Genomic DNA, 16,261 nt, shown 5'->3' with positions numbered 1-16,261 from the left:
GGAGCAATTAGCTAAGGAGGGAATTGATGGTTGCTGGGTCCGTACGACTATGGAAAGACAATGGATGTTACCTGACAGTCACATGCCACCAGTCAATCAATCAGTAAATTTATAGAGCGCGCTACTCACCCGCAAGGGTCTCAAGGTGCTGAGGGAGAGGGGGGGGCCCTACTGCTCTATTAGCCAGGTCTTGAGGAGTTTTCTGAAGGTGAGATAGTCCTGGGTTAGTCGTAAGTGAGCGGGGACGGAGTTCCATGTCTTGGCGTCTAGGTAGGAGAATGACCGTCCTCCAGCGGTGGCTCTGCGGATCCGTGGGACGGCTGCGAGGGCAAAGCCGGCGGAGCGGAGTTGGTGGGTGGGAGAGTAGAACGAGAGGCGGTTGTTGAGGTATTCGGGGCCCATGTCGTGGAGTGCTCTGTGTGCGTGGGTGAGGAGCCTGAATGTGATCCTATTGCTGACGGGGAGCCAGTGCAGGTCTCTCAGGTGGGCCATTATGTGGCTGCGGCGAGGGACGTTGAGGATGAGTCGTGCGGAGGCATTCTGTATTCGCCGCAGTCTTTTCTGAAGTTTGGCTGTGATTCCTGCGTATAAGGCGTTCCCTTAGTACAGTCGGCTGGTGACGAGGGCCTGCGTGACCGTCTTTCTGGATTCTGTGGGGATCCGACGGAAGATCTTTCGGAGCATGCGCAGGGTATTGAAGCAGGATGATGAGATGGCGTTGACTTGTTTAGTCATCGTGAGTTAGTGAATCCCAGGTTGCGTGCGTGGTCCGTGGGTGACGGTGCGGTGCCCAGCGCAGTGCGCCACCAGGAGTCGTCCCAGGTGGATGGGGATTGTCCTAGGATGAGGACTTCAGTTTTGTCTGAGTTCAGTTTCAATTGGCTGAGCTTTATCCATTCCGCGACTTCTTTCAATCCTTCCTGGAGGTTGGTTTTGGCAGTGGTTGGGTCTTTGGTGAGGGAGAGTATCAGCTGGGTGTCATCGGCATAGGAGATGATGTTGAGGTTGTGTTTGCATGCGATGGCGGCGAGGGGGCTCATGTAGATATTGAAGAGGGTTGGGCTGAGCGAGGAGCCTTGGGCTACACCGCAGATGATCTTGGTGGCCTCGGAGCGGAACGGTTGGGTTCTGTTGGAGAGGAATGAGGTGATCCAATCCAGTGCTTTTCCTTGGATCCCAGTGTTGTAGAGGCGGGATGTTAGGGTGCGGTGGCAGACGGTATCAAAGGCGGCTGAGAGGTCTAGGAGGATGAGGGCGGTTGTCTCCCCGTTGTCCATCAGGGTCCTGATGTCGTCGTGGCTGCGATAAGGGCTGTCTCGGTGCTGTGGTTGGCTCGAAATCCGGACTGGGATGGGTCGAGCGAGTTGTTTGCCTCGAGGAATGCAGTCAGCTGTTTGTTGACGGTCTTCTTGATGACTTTAGCCGGGAAGGGAAGGAGAGAGATGGGGCGGAAGTTCTTGAGGTCCTTGGGGTCCGCTGTGGGTTTTTTCAGAAGGGCGTTGATCTCTGCGTGCTTCCAGCTCTCTGGGAAGGTGGCTGAAGCGAAGGAGCTGTTTATGACGTTCTGGAGGTGGGGTGCGATGATGGTGTCTGCTTTGTTGTAGATGTGGTGGGGGCAAGGGTCGGACGGAGAGCCGGAGTGGATGGTGTTCATGACGTGGGTGGTGTCTTCTGTGCTGATGGGGGTCCAGTCGCTGAGGGTGGTGGTGGGTGGGGGTTGCTGGTTTGGAGACTGGAGGCGGAGCCTGGGTGTCAAAGCTGTTGTGTATGTCTGCGATCTTACGGTAGAAGAACGTGGGGAGGGAGTTGCAGAGGTCTTGTGATGTTGTGATGTCGTTGCTGGCGTTGGGGTTGGAGAGCTCTTTGGAGAGCACCAGTAGTTACGATGGCCCATGGTCCTGCTCACATTAGTGCAAAAGGGATATGCAAGCTGTTGGAACCTACGTGGTAAAACTCTAAGATACCAGCATATGCTGAAAAGCTGGTTACAACATGCATGATTTGCCTAATGTATAACCCAAGAAAAGGCACAGTTATTCCTAAAGGAGTATTCTCTCCTCCTACCTTCCCTTTTGAAGTCCTCCAAATGGATTACATCCAGATGGAGAGATGTAACAATCTAAAATATGTCCTGGTGGTGGTCTGTACCTTCAGCCGATGGGTGGAGGCCTACCCCGTCAAAGACTGCACCACTATCACTACCGCCAAAGTGCTATTAAAAGAATACCTCCCACGATTTGGTTTGCCCCACTTGGTCTGTAGTGATAACGGGACCCACTTTACAGCCCAAATTATGGAATATGTCTGTACAGCATTGGGTATAAAACAAACATTTCATGCAGCTAACCACCCCCAGTCAGCAGGTCTAGTAGAGGTGTACAATGGCATCCTAAAACTAAAATGGTCAAAATAGTAGCCGAGACAGGCGTCACTTGGCTTGATGCTCTGCCCCTAGCCCTACTGTCTACAAGAACAATGGCACGCACCCGGATAGGGCTATCCCCCCACGAGAACGTGTTCGGGAGGCCTGCCAATGTCTGGGGTGTCCCACGGCCTAAGAAACTGTCTGATTTTGAATACCCTGTATTAACTGATTATCTGTACAGTCTAACTAATACTTTTCGTACTCTTTATCACCAGGTGCACGAGGCCATACCTGACAAAAGCGAGGGCCCAGGACACGTTATCCAACCTGGAGAATATGTCCTGATCCAGAACTTTCAATAGACTAAGAGGATCGAGCCCCGCTGGACACAGCCCCGTCGGGTGTTACTGGCCACCCGCACCGCTGTGAAAGTAGAAGGTCTGAAGAATTGGATTCATTTGTCTCACTGCCGGTGTGTGCCTCTGCCCCTCCCCTATGATCAGTGGGTGAGGGAAGGACAAGGATACTCAGAAACAGAAACAGTTCCGATGTTTGTCCCATTCAGCGATGCCATACTGCATTCTACATCTACGGAAGCAGAGAGTGACAACATACTGAAAGGAAGTGTGGAACCTTCCCCTAACTCTGCTCAATACCAAGAACAATTGTTTCCCGACCATACTGTTCCTACTTCCGACCAATATAACTTGCGCCCCCGAGGGAAGGCTTGCCCTTGACTTCGCCAAGTGCCGATAGGCTGTAGGGCTGTGATCTTCCCAGATGAGAGTAGTGCTGGTTTGTCAGACTAAGGTATGCCATAGGGCTCCTTGGCACCTGCGCCCAGTGAAGCAACCACCAATCACAGACAGCCGCTAAGAGGTCTCTGGCTTAGCACAATGGCAACCATCCAAAATGCCCGAATCCAGAAACAAGATGTCAGTCTCTGACATAGTAAATGCTTCATAGCCACCGTGGTGACGCCGTTTGTCTCCCTCAACCTGTCTATCCTTGGTTGCCTGTAACTAATCTACCATCCTGTTACCTCACCAACTCCTACCCCGACTCCTGCAGAACACCAGTATTACACGCTACCAGCCCACGAATTACCCTGCTGTGCAGAATTCTTCAACAACACCTTCATCCAAATGTTGCATTCTCATCAGCTGATCATGAACACTTCCAACTGCTGGGTTTGTGGACTGATGCAGCATTCCATGATATACCCTGTTCCATTCTTTCCTTACCCCTTCTCCATCACTGGGTCTTGTCTTGCATGGTGGGTGCTGATGCAGGAGGCCTACACTGTCAATGGTACTGCCAATTCTATCCTTGGGACATTTCGGGATGACTTCTGGCGGAACAGATCTGGCAATGCCAATGATCCTTTTTTTGCCCGACCAGCTTGTCTACATTGCTACTACCACCAGATGAACTCAGTGAAATGGTAGTATTCAACTCAACCACTCGATGAACATTTTCCAGATTCCGCACAAGAAGGAAACTGCCTGATGAACGTGACACTGTGAATGTCATAAATGTGCAAGGCCATGTCTGCATCCATGGCCTAGGGACTAAGAAAGTTGGTACCAGTACGTGTGATATCACAAAAGCTTTGAACTCTACATCTCCTCCAAAGCTGGTGGCATCCCCCAACACCTATTTAATCTGTGGCACTGCCGCCTACACTTGGCTCCCCCGTACCTGGTCTGCTACCTGCTATCTGGCCTTCCTCCTTCCACCAACATAACTCTACCCATGGAGGTTACCACTAGTCAATGAAGGGCGCACTGCGCCGCTCACGTAGGGGTATCATATCAGCCGAGGATACAGTGGGCCAGGAAGCCGGGGACTTCTTTAAAGGTTTCTTTCCATTCTGGGGACCCATGGCAAACAGTCGGGCTGTACGAGGACTGACCAGTGTCCTTGAGGCCACCATCACAGTAACAGCTGGTGCCCTCTCCAATATCACTGCAGAGCTACAGGCGGACCTCCTTATAACGCTCCAAAACTGCATGGTCCTCGACGTCATCCTTGCTGATTGTGGTGGTGTATGTAAATTGATCGGCTCCAGCTGCTTCTTGTACATCCCAGACAACGCACCTACAGTGTATGATGCCATCCGACGTCTGCATCGCCTTTCTTCCGAAATTCATTTGGATGAAGGCAGCTGGTCCCTCACCGGCTGGATCTGGGGCCTCCTTTCCCAGTGGGGTTGGAGGGTTCTCGTCTTCCTTGCCTTGGGAGTAGCTGTCCTGGTCTCCTGCTGTTTGTGCTTTCAGTGCCTGCCAGTGCTCTGTACAATGTGTGTCCAGACCATCAAGCCTCCACCCTCTAACATTAACAACACCGATATGATGATGATTATGCTCCAACAAGAAACAGATGGTCTTATGAACATTGACATTTCTTAAAAGTATTTGCCACTCAATGGCAAAAGGAGGGTCTGAGGAAAAGTGTTTTTCTGATTAGCATCATCTGTACCGGGACTCCATTGTTTTTTCATTTCCATCTAGTGTCAAACACTTCCACGGGACCCACCTGGTCATTTCTGCTGATGCCTGAGGAAAATCTAAACTGACACGACAAAAACCATCTTACAGCCTGCATTTCTGCCCAGGAACTGTCGCACATCCAACACCCTGTTTTTTGCAGTTCAACAGAAAGCCATGAGACACCCACGCCCTGTGTAAACAAGCTTGTTTTCCATCTCCTGCTCCCAGCCTGGTAAACATCCTTGACACCGTGATCAGGTTATCTAGACAATGGTCTGACTGTTGGGCCCTGATCAGGGTGATTAAACAATGACTTGAAGGACCGGGCTCTGATCAAGGCAATTGAACAAAGACCTGAAAAACTGAGCCTTGATCAAAGCCGAGTTAACAATGATCTGTGTACCAAGCCTTGACTAGGTCACTAACTACAAACATTGTCTGGATCTGGTTATCAACTGTAAACACTGCCTTGATTAAACAATGGTCTGACAGCTAAAAGACTTGGATGAAAAATGTATAAAAGGCTTGTTAGCTACAGAGTGAAGTAGCAGCCTCCTCTGTCTTGTCTCTGACTAGCTTGGGACTCTGTTCCATAGCCCGGGCTATTGAAATAAATCTGGGTTCCTCCTGCAGACGAAGGCTCCTGTGTCTCCTTTTACTAAGTATGGAAGGTATGGAAGACTAGGGCGGTTCCCCCGCCGACGAGACCCAGTAAGTGGGTTTTACCGGTTCTTCAGAGCTGAGAAAGAAGAACATGAGGTTGTTTCCGTCTCAGAATCTGACTCGTGAGTACCGAACCTCCCTTGCCCCAAAGTCCAAGTCGGCCCAAGAAAAAGGCTACGGACCCACCTCTGCCTTCGGGCCAAGGTCGGCATTGATAAAATGTTTCCAATGCCCTGCATTCCGGCTTGGCACCGAAACACACACAAAAGCCTTCCAGCTCGAGATTGAGTTGGCCACACTCTGGCACCGAGCCGCAACCTTCGGCCTCAAAACCGAAACCAGTCTCGAAGTCGGCTCCTACAACACCAAAATCGAAAGCTTCTTCAAATCCAAAAGCTTTGGAATCGAAAACAACCCCACCAAAAATCTTGGCGCCTAGACACAAAAATGCTCCTTTACCGCAACAGGAGCACCATTTTGACGAAACTAGACCCGTAAGAAAAAGAACTGTTTGTTAAACCTAAAACCGGACATATTTCCACCAAATTTCCACTTGAACGCAAACCAGAGCCAGAGGACACTTATCACATTCCTCTTAAAAAGAAAAAGCATGTTGGTCCTAACCCTTCTCCTCCTCCTCCATCACGTCCTTCCCCACAATTTCTTTCTTTACTGATAATACCTACTAATTCACCACAACTACAAACACCTAATGATCAGGATGATGGTGATGGGGGAGAGGATACTATGTCTGAAGACCACTGGACAGATTACAATACTGATTCACCAACAAATAATGATCCTGACCTTTATCCTACAAAGGCTTCTCCACCAGATGATAATGTAGCCTATATAAAGCTATTAAATAAGGCTGCTGAATATCATGGGGTTCCATTACATAAGGAATCCCTAGAGGAGGACTTTCTCTTTGAGACCCTTGATACTTCACAAAGGTCAAGCTACACGCTACTGATGCTCAAAGGTATGTTGAGATATGCGGATGACCTATTTAAAAACCCGGTTCGTGCATGCATTCTCACCCCGAGAATAGATAAGAAATGTAAACCTGCACCATCAGATCCAGCTTTTATTAAAGGCCAATTACCATTAGAGTCTTTATTGGTGTCTTATGCCCTTAAACGGGCAAACTCACAAACATCAGGGGAATACCACCCTCCGGACAAAGAATCTAAACTAATAGACACCTCTGGGAAAAGAGTAGCTGCCCAAGCAGCAAATCACTGGCTTATTGCTAATACCCAGGCCCTTCTAGCCAGGTACGACTGAGCGCACTGGGACGAAATAGAGCAATTGCTCCAATTTCTACCAGATGAACATAAATCCAAAGCTCAAGACTTGATAAAAGAAGGGAAGCTCATCTCTAAATCCTCAATTAGGTGTGCTTTAGATGCCGCTGACACTGCACTGGGGCCATTAATACCAGTATTTTATTAAGAAGACACGCCTGGTTAAAAATTTTCGGGTTGAAACCCAAAGCCCAAGCTTCCATTCTGAACACACCGTTCGACAAAAAACATCTCTTTGGTCCCGTTGCAGACACCTCTTAGAGAAAATGAAAAAGGACACAGTTATTGTAATTTATATGGGAGCCCTGCAGTCACCATCCAATCTGGGTTTCTTTTGTTGTTCCTTCTATCGTGGGGGGTCAAAAAGTATCTTGTCAGACACTGCCTCTACACTATACAAAGGCAGCAATCAGTCCACCTCTTCAAGAGGTTTCTTTAGAGGAGGGTACAGAGGCAACAACGGGAAGTGCAGGGGTAAAGGTTCTACAACACGTACCTCCCCCTCACCTAACAAACAGTGACTTACCTCCGCTTACCCCCAATCATTCAACATCTGTCGGGGGACGTCTTCTACAATTCCAACTTGTCTGGCAATCAATAACTACAGACAAATGGGTGCTAGGAATTATCCAATCTGGTTATTGCTTGGATCTTACCAATGAACCTCCAAACATTCCCCCAGGTTCACACAAAATGTTACCGTTCTTCAAGTCTATAACAGAGAAGGTAGTTGCAGTAGGTGGAACTAACGTAAGAAATGTCGTGATATCAGAAACCACTGGATATTGCGGTACCACTATCTTATTTACCTCCCGCAAATCAATAATAAATCGGTAAATCCTGGTATCAGTGTCTTTCTTCAAAATTGGGAGAATCGGACTATTACAAATGTTAAATGGAACTTCCTCAACAACCCCAACTTCAATGAGATCTTGTACAATCCGTATGAGTGCTTCTTCACCCTCCTGTGAAATTTGATATTGAGGCAAGCGTGGCAACACAGCTCCCTCCTTTACACTAATGTGCACTGGTGGAATAACCATCTGACCCACATCCGTATCTGAAGTAGCCCACAAGGTTTTAGGTAGGGAGGCTAACGCAGTATCCCCTTGAACAATACAAACTCTGTCAGTTACTGGGTAATTATCATTCAAAATCACACGCACTCCTTCGGGGTAACATCTTATTGTGGCTCTGAAATACTTGAGCATATCAAGACCCACAATATTGTCTGGTGTATTTGGAGAAAGCAAAAACGGACACGGGGCAGCAAACTTGTCAACATGAAATGCAAGCGGTTGTGACAATGGGCTAAGGGAAGGTGTTCCATCGAACCCTATTGATGTAATCGTTAAGCCAGACAGGGGAGCCCTTGGAACCAATTGTTTAGACAAAGCGCTATGAGTAGCTCCTGTATCAACCAGAAACTGATCAGTAGAACCCAAAACATGTGCTGTAACATAAGGACCCCGCCGATCTACTGGAACTTCAACTGATTCCTTACCCCATCCTATGCATAAGCAGAATCATGCGACTCAGGCTGCACATAATCAGACATCTGGTATTGGTTACGCCTATCAAAAGTATTGAACCCATTTTGTACCCGCACATTAGAATCAGACCTAGCATGATCGTTCATAGCACCTCTGGGTCCTGAGGTCCCCAAGCGGTTCCTCATGGATCCTCGGCCATGAACATAGCGCTGTGAGCGCAACAATTGACACTCATCTGCCCAATGACCAAATTTCCTACAATACGCACATTGATCAATAGCCAAAGAGGAACGAGCATAAGAGGAACTATAAGATTCTCGTCCGCCTCTATCGTTACCTCGAAGAGGTGGACCATAAATCTGAGATAACATAACCTTTGTTTTAATTCTTTAGACTTTTTATCCTCGTTACTCTTTGCTTCTAATTCCTGACGCTCGTAATATTGAGCCATCGTCAGGAGGGATGCCGGAGAAGAGGTGGTCCAAGAGCTTTCGCTAGCTTTCAATCGGCTAGCCACTCCTGGTAATAAATTCGTAACATACTTCTCTACAAACAAATGTTGGCCTGTATCGTCCGTTAGTGACTGGCCACTAAAATCATGAAAAGCTTCCTCAAAACGCGTAAAAAAATCTGAAACTGATTCGTCAGTTTTTTGCTTACAAGATGCTAGAATAGTCCAATCAATCTTTTTAGGGGGGATAATCGTTTTTAGCTTAGCTAATATTGCACCAGGGAAATCTAAAATCAACTTACATGGCTTTTTCGCTGGCTCCCTGTCCTCATCTTCCCTCTCTATTTCTTTCCATAACGCCCCATACGCTGCGCGATCATCGACTCTACGCACGGATCTCAACATATCAGGCGGCAATATTAGCCTGAAAAATAAATCAATATCAGCTAATGTCATGTTACAAGAATTAAAGGCTCCCTCAACTTCCTCATAGAAAGCGACAGGATTTTTACGCGGATCAGGCAATGCAGCTTTAAGTGCCATGACATCTGCTCTATTCCAGGGAGTATACACCCAATTATAAATGAAATACTCTTTAGCATCTACAGAATTTTTATCGTCACTCGTACCCGCTCCTTTAGGAGGAACGTATAAAGGCGCGGCCTCTTGCATAGGCTTCCCATGCACTATCGCAGTCTTATCTGTTTAAAAAATGGATGATTGTTTCCCGTCGACCAATCCCGTCTGTCCGTCTGCTTTAGCTTTCCGTTTCTCCTCTCGCAGACGAAGTGCCTCAGTTTGAAGTTTAAACAGCCGCCTGATCGTATCAGTCACCTGGGGGAGAGCAAAAAGACCTTTACGCAATTGCTTACAATCGGCTGCTATATCATCAGGTTCGAGAATGTCAGAAACTTTTCGAACCATCTCAACAACTTTGTCATCAAAAGACTCAGTAAAATATAATTGCTCTCTGTCCTGCCATCCCTTTAAAGTCTCTAAAATATCAGAAACCGTAACAGTATCCTGAAGTGACTGTCGAGCAAACTTTCGAAGTTCAGCCGCACGGTCGACCGACAGCATGGAGCGAGTATCTGGTTTCGCTTTTCCATCTGCACCGGAGTCCTTATCTTCACCAGATGGAGCGGACGGAACGGCATACGGAGGCGGCGGACGATCTAACAAAGAAAAATCATCTTGCGATTTATTAAGGACAGGATAAAGAGGTTGCCGAACAGCATATTGGCCAGATATTTGTAATCTGCGCTCCTTCTCCTATCTCTCTTCCAATTCTTTTGCTTCTTTCTTCCTTAGTTCTTGCGCTTTTTCATACACATTCTTTCGTTGCTCTTTTTCAATCAGCGCTTGCTCACGTTTCTCACGCTCACGTACTTCTTTCACCCACATTCGCACACTCAAACATATCTTGCCTAGATTTTCGCTTAAACATACACTGTTCCACATACTCAATCTTTCGCCTATCAAACGACCCATACTTTGGCCAACGTAACTCAGGATCCTTTCGCGTGCATTTCCTCCACAATGTGCTGTACATTATGGAAGAAAGACCATATTTTAGAAACATCTCTCTATGAGGCGTCCCCTCTGGGGGAGCCGGCTGCGATTCCTCAAGTCTTAACCGGTTATTTCCACAAAAGCAGCACAACCTACGAAGTGCGCTAAAAGCAGGCATGCCAAAAATAGTGCAAAATATTCAGTATTATAATCAAAGTAGCACTTAAAGTATCTGTAATACGTTGTGCCGTTCAATCAGAATCGCATTGTAGAGAAAAATCTCCTCATTACCTGCCTATATGTATTGCAACACATATATTACACAGACACATACACGTCATTGACTAGTCATTCCAAACCAAACTTGCCACAGCAAGCGTATCCTAAAACTGCCTTGCCAATCCCAGGCTTCCAAAACCCACAGCAAGTACTGTACAACGGTTCTTACCAATCACAGGGTGTCCAGATTCCCACTGCCAAGTTCTAAATTCGACCAAATGGCTACTGCACGGCAAACCAACAGAAGAGCTCTCAGTCGAGGACCGGCACCACCTGGATGGTCAGATCAGAAAGAAAGGAAAAAACGCCTTGGATGCCAAGACTCGAGTATTCTCTGACATGCGTACGCGTCCGTAGCGAGATTCCAATCCTTCGTCACGACCACTCCTTCGGGCGTCCGAGTCGCCGATGAGCCCCACGTGTCGGGAGCCAATTTGTTGTAAGCAAACCTCAGCTAGGCCTACTTAATGCAAGGGGTTCGCCCTTCTCTGCACAGAGTCCTCAGACCATAGGAAGAAGTTGGCAATGAAACTGGAAAATACGGGTGGCGTGGCTTGGACGGCAATGTGGACGGTCGTCTGAGTCCGTCAGCTCCGCAGTCCCGAGGCCAACAACGGCGAGTTAATGCCAGCCAAACCGGACCGATTTTGCATCGGGAATTAAAATCAGGCATCGGAACATCCATGCAACGGGAGGAACTAAGCAGACTGCCAGGAAAATGGCTGAGATCAGAAAAATCAACCTTTTTGCCCTCCGGACACGAGAAGAAGACCGCGAGGCAAGATGGCGGCCAATTGCCTGCAACGAGAGGCATAGACCAAGTGCCTCAAGCGGCGGCGAGGGAAAGAGGTGAGCCCCGGGCAACAGCGACCCCCCCGCGCAGCACTGACCAGCAGAGCTCCTTGCTGTCCCACTGCCCTGCACCGGCATAACAGAGAACTCCAGACGACACCATTGATCGGCAGAGGGAAGCGAGGGAGAAGGAGGCGAGAGGTAGGGGAGAGGAAGCATAAGCTGCAGCAGGGGGGCTCCCTACGAACAACCAAGGCACAATTTTAGCCACTACACCTACCGAAGGTCGCGCACGCCATAACAATCATCCCGACAGCGGCAGAAGCGAAACTGAAACTAACATCGAGCGCAAGGGCGCCGCCATTACCGGAAGTGCCCGCAGAGATAAACAAAGTATAGGAAACGGAAACAAAGATGAGGTGGAGGAGCTCACAGCACACAGCGCAATAGCCCAGCCAAAAGACCTGCGAGCACATAGGGGCGAGGCAGGGGAGCGCAAAGATGGAAGTGCAACCCCCACACAGCGGAAAGCAGAAATAGACGATCTCCCCGGAGCTCCACCACTCCCAGAGCCAACAGCGAAACACAAACCAAGGCCGCGGGGGCGGCGACGCAAAGATAGCGCAAAGAGGGGACACGATCGCGCGTGAACTAACCCAAAAGAAGCAAGTCGGCCTGTGCCGCTTTCAGAGACCCAGCACAACACTAGGGACAACGCGCTAAGGCACAAGCACAGCAATTTGGGAGAAAAGGAGGCACAACGCTGAGGGGGCTCAACCGGCTCGAATACCCCCAGAGTGCGGCAGTGAACCTAATACCGCACGCGCTGGCAGGGGCAAAATCAAAAACAAGAACCAGGAACATCAGGGAACCTAGTAGGTACCGAACACACTATACAACCCTGGTACCAAGAGCTGAACCACCCAAAGCCCTAGCATCAATCCAGAAAGAGGGCAGACTAGGCAGTTTCCAATCAAGAAGAGGCATCGAAACAATGGCGGGACATGAGGGGAAGACTGCCAACGACCAGAAAAAGCCCAGAAAGGAGACCCCCGAGTCGCCAATGAAGCAGAAAAGCGACACAACCACCCTTGAGACTATCCTAAAAAGGGTCAAAGAAGGCAACGCAGTAGCAAAAGAAACTAAGCTCACAATAGAAAATATGCAGTTGGAACTAGCAGCGATAAGAGCAGACCTCCACAGTACCAACACAAGAATAGAAGCCGCAGAAGGACGAATAAGTGACATCAAAGACGTGACCGCCAAGAACATCAAGACACTAGCAGAATGCTCAAAGACTACAAAGGCCATACAAAGGCAGCTGGCTGAACAAGACGATCGAGCAAGGAGGGGCAACATAAGGATTCTGGGCGTCCCAGAAGGAGCAGAAGACCCAGCAGGTACTTGTGCAGCCATGCTAGAAGACATGCTACCCAAGCTGACCGGCCTGAGATTCGATAGGCAATTTGAAGTGGATAAAGTCTATTGCGTACCAGCAGGGAAACCAACCCATGGGAAGGGACCCAGACCAATAACCTGCTGCCCGCGATTATGGAAAGGGTCACTGGGGTCTCTCTATTGCCTGAGGCCCGACGATGCCTTCTTAATGTCTGGGAACCGACGGATTATACTACGGCTCAGACTTTTTGGGCGACTCTTGGTAACATGGTTGCCAAGAGGGATATTGCTCAACTCTGGGGTTCCCATAGGCCACTCACGATAACTGCTTGGAAGGAGAACATGGACTGGTGTATGTTCAGGGAAAAGACGGTCTATGTGGCTCGGGCCGACCTAAGAAATGGGGCAGGATTTGGTCCCAATGGAATGATTACCGTGGGAATATTTGCACCCCCTCCCCCCCCCAACTGGACTACACCATTGATGTTTCACTGTCCCCTTAGTTGACGTTCCGGACGTTTGTCTGTCATAATCTGTATATATCAAGCTGCTCGCCACCCTCAAACCCTAGTCATATGTCTCATTATTCTATGAAAATTGAATTCCTTGCCCTCTCCTCTACAGTCCCTGCAATTGCCCTTTGCCATGTGTTTGTGTGATTTGTTTGTTGTACGTTCATTCATCAAAAATTCTAAAATGAAACCTATTCCGTCCTTTTTCTGATTCTGCGTTGTGCGCACTGATACACTGAGAGTTGGTTGACCTGCATGCAAGATGGAAGCTCCGATGTGCACTGTTATATTACTGACTGTCATAGCAGCCGGCCCGATGAGTTGTAGGCAGACGCTGTGTATCGCGCTTAACAGAAATAAAGGTTTTTTTTAAAAAAAATTAAACAAAATAATAATCTGCTGCCCGCTAAGATCAAACCACACAGACGCCATCTTCGCCTTTGCCCGGAAAAACCAAAACCTGACATGGGCGAGTAACAAAATAGTCCTAACACAAGACTATTCAAAACCCACAGTGGAGACCAGGAAGAGGTTTCTTGCACTGAGGGATGCCCTGCGCAAAAGGAATCTCAATTTTAGCTTCGCTGGACCCGTGCGCTTCAAAGTCACGGACAACTGGAGGACAATGCTTTTTGATGACCCGGAGGACCTCAGAAGGTACTTACAAGGGCCACCAGCAGAAGACATGGGAACCAAAAGCCCTGGAGCCGCAAAAAAGAAGCGCTTCACCGGACGATGCAGAGAAATCGGAATAAAAGCCATGGCACGAGCAAAAGCAACGCAATACCTCACTATAATCTACCTCTAAGGCGCGCCCGCAGTCTCCCCAACCACGGAACTATGACCTACGCACACAGGAGACTCGGCTGTTCGACAACAATCTACCTAAAAAAAAACAGAGTGCTATTAATCAACAGACTACGCGGGGAAGCAAAGGGGCATCAATGACGGAGAACTGACTATGCGACAACCATATCCCCTAATGCTTCCCAAGCGAGCGCCTCGGGGACAAGATGCGGAGCAAGGGAGGGGGGCAGGGGTATGAGGAGGAGGCTTTGGATGCAAATACATGGGTTGTTTTTCCTTTTCTTTCCCTCTCTCTCTATCTCCCTTCTCTACCTCTCCACTTGGACTCTCAGACTAGGAGGGAGCATAGGCAACTACTGACATGCAGGGGCAGGCAACATCACCACACACAAGAGGGCAATAGCGAGCGCACAATACGGCACAATGACACGTACAAGAGTGTGCCAGTCATACCGCAAGATACACAACACACAAAATTACGCCCAACCAACACAGCCACCTTTCCGCTGATATCAAAGTAGTATCCCTGAACGTGAAGGGTCTCAACCACCCAGTGAAGAGAAGGAAAGTCCTTGAATACCTGTCAAAGCTCAAAAGCGACATATACGTCCTACAAGAGACAAAACTAGAAGCGGTGGACATAGGCCGCCTCAAGGCAAGCTGGATAAGCGAAGTCATAGGTTCACCCGCACAAAACAAAAAGAACGGAGTTATTACAATAATCAGCAAGAAATCAAAGCTAGTACTGAAAAACTCACAGGCTGACGAAAAGGGCAGAGTCCTAGTGACCAGTCTAGCAAGAGGGGAGGAATCAATACATGTAGCCAACATCTACGGTCCCAACACAGAAGACAGACTCTTCTGGGACAGGATTGGGGAGTAATTGAACACCTTACCACTAGAAGATCTCCTAATAGTAGCAGGTGATATGAACCTGGTCCTAGACCCAGCCATAGATAGACACCCACAAAGACCGAGCCAACAATCACAAAGAGGAAACATTCTGGGGACTCTATGCACGAAACTCAGACTCAAAGACCCCTGGAGACTCCAGAACCTGGATGGCAGAGAGTACACCTTCTACTCAAAACCACACAACCCCTACAGCAGAATCGACTACATTCTAATAGCAGACTCACACACCCACCTTATTGACCAAACAGAGATAGGCCCACTCACACATCAGCCTGACACTGACGGGCAAACACAATGAAAGACCAACACACAGGTGGAGGTTTGACGATGACCTGCTCAAGAACACATCAGCCAAGGCAGAAATAGAGGCTGCTATAAAAGAACATGTTATACTTAATGATACCCCCGATATGGACAGAAACCCCCTATGGGATGCCCTTAAAGCCACGATCAGGGGCAAAATACTCTGCATCAAAGGCCGGCTCAACAGAGTGAGGAATAAAAAGATCGAAGACCTGGAAAAGGAAATCAAAAACCTGGAGGCAGGACACAGCCAACCTAAAAGATAGAAACACCCTCACAACACTAACGAAAAAGAAGTACGAGCTTAACAGAATTCTAAGTGAAAGGGCTGGAACTTGGATAAACAAGTACAAGGTCATAAACCTATGCACCGCCAACAAAGCGGGGAAGGCACTAGCTTCCTACCTCAAAAGCAAGCAGAAACAGCACTCGATAGCAGCAGTCACAGATAACAAAAACAAGTCACAGACAGCAAACAAGGAGATACTCAATGTCTTTAAAGACTTCTATGAGAAGCTCTACAAAAAAGACACCACCTTAGGCAGTGACGGAGGTAAGGCACTCCTTGGGCACATCACAACGCCAGCACTCACTGATGCCCAGGGTGATACACTGGAATCAGACATTACAGGCGACGAAATAGAAAGGGCAGTAGGCAGCCTCAAAGATAACAAAGCCCCAGGCCCAGACGGCTTCACAGCGAGATTCTATAAGCAATTCCTACCCATGCTTAAGCCCATGACGACAGACGTGTTCTCAAGCTGTGTCCAACAAGGCCGCATGACACCGACAATGGCAGTAGCTAACATTATAGTAATACCCAAAGAAGGGAAAGACACGAAAGATCCCAAGAACTACAGACCAATCTCCTTCATAAACGTGGACTGCAAAATATATGCGAAGATCCTAGCGACCAGACTCAATGCACACCTACCCAAACTCATACACTGCTCACAGGTAGGCTACCTCAAA

Source organism: Lissotriton vulgaris, chromosome 1_1, assembly GCF_964263255.1.
Source record: "Lissotriton vulgaris chromosome 1_1, aLisVul1.2, whole genome shotgun sequence".
In the NCBI taxonomy this organism is placed as follows: domain Eukaryota; kingdom Metazoa; phylum Chordata; class Amphibia; order Caudata; family Salamandridae; genus Lissotriton; species Lissotriton vulgaris.
The sequence above is the reverse complement of the archived record's forward strand: the minus strand, read 5'-3'. Positions refer to the sequence as shown.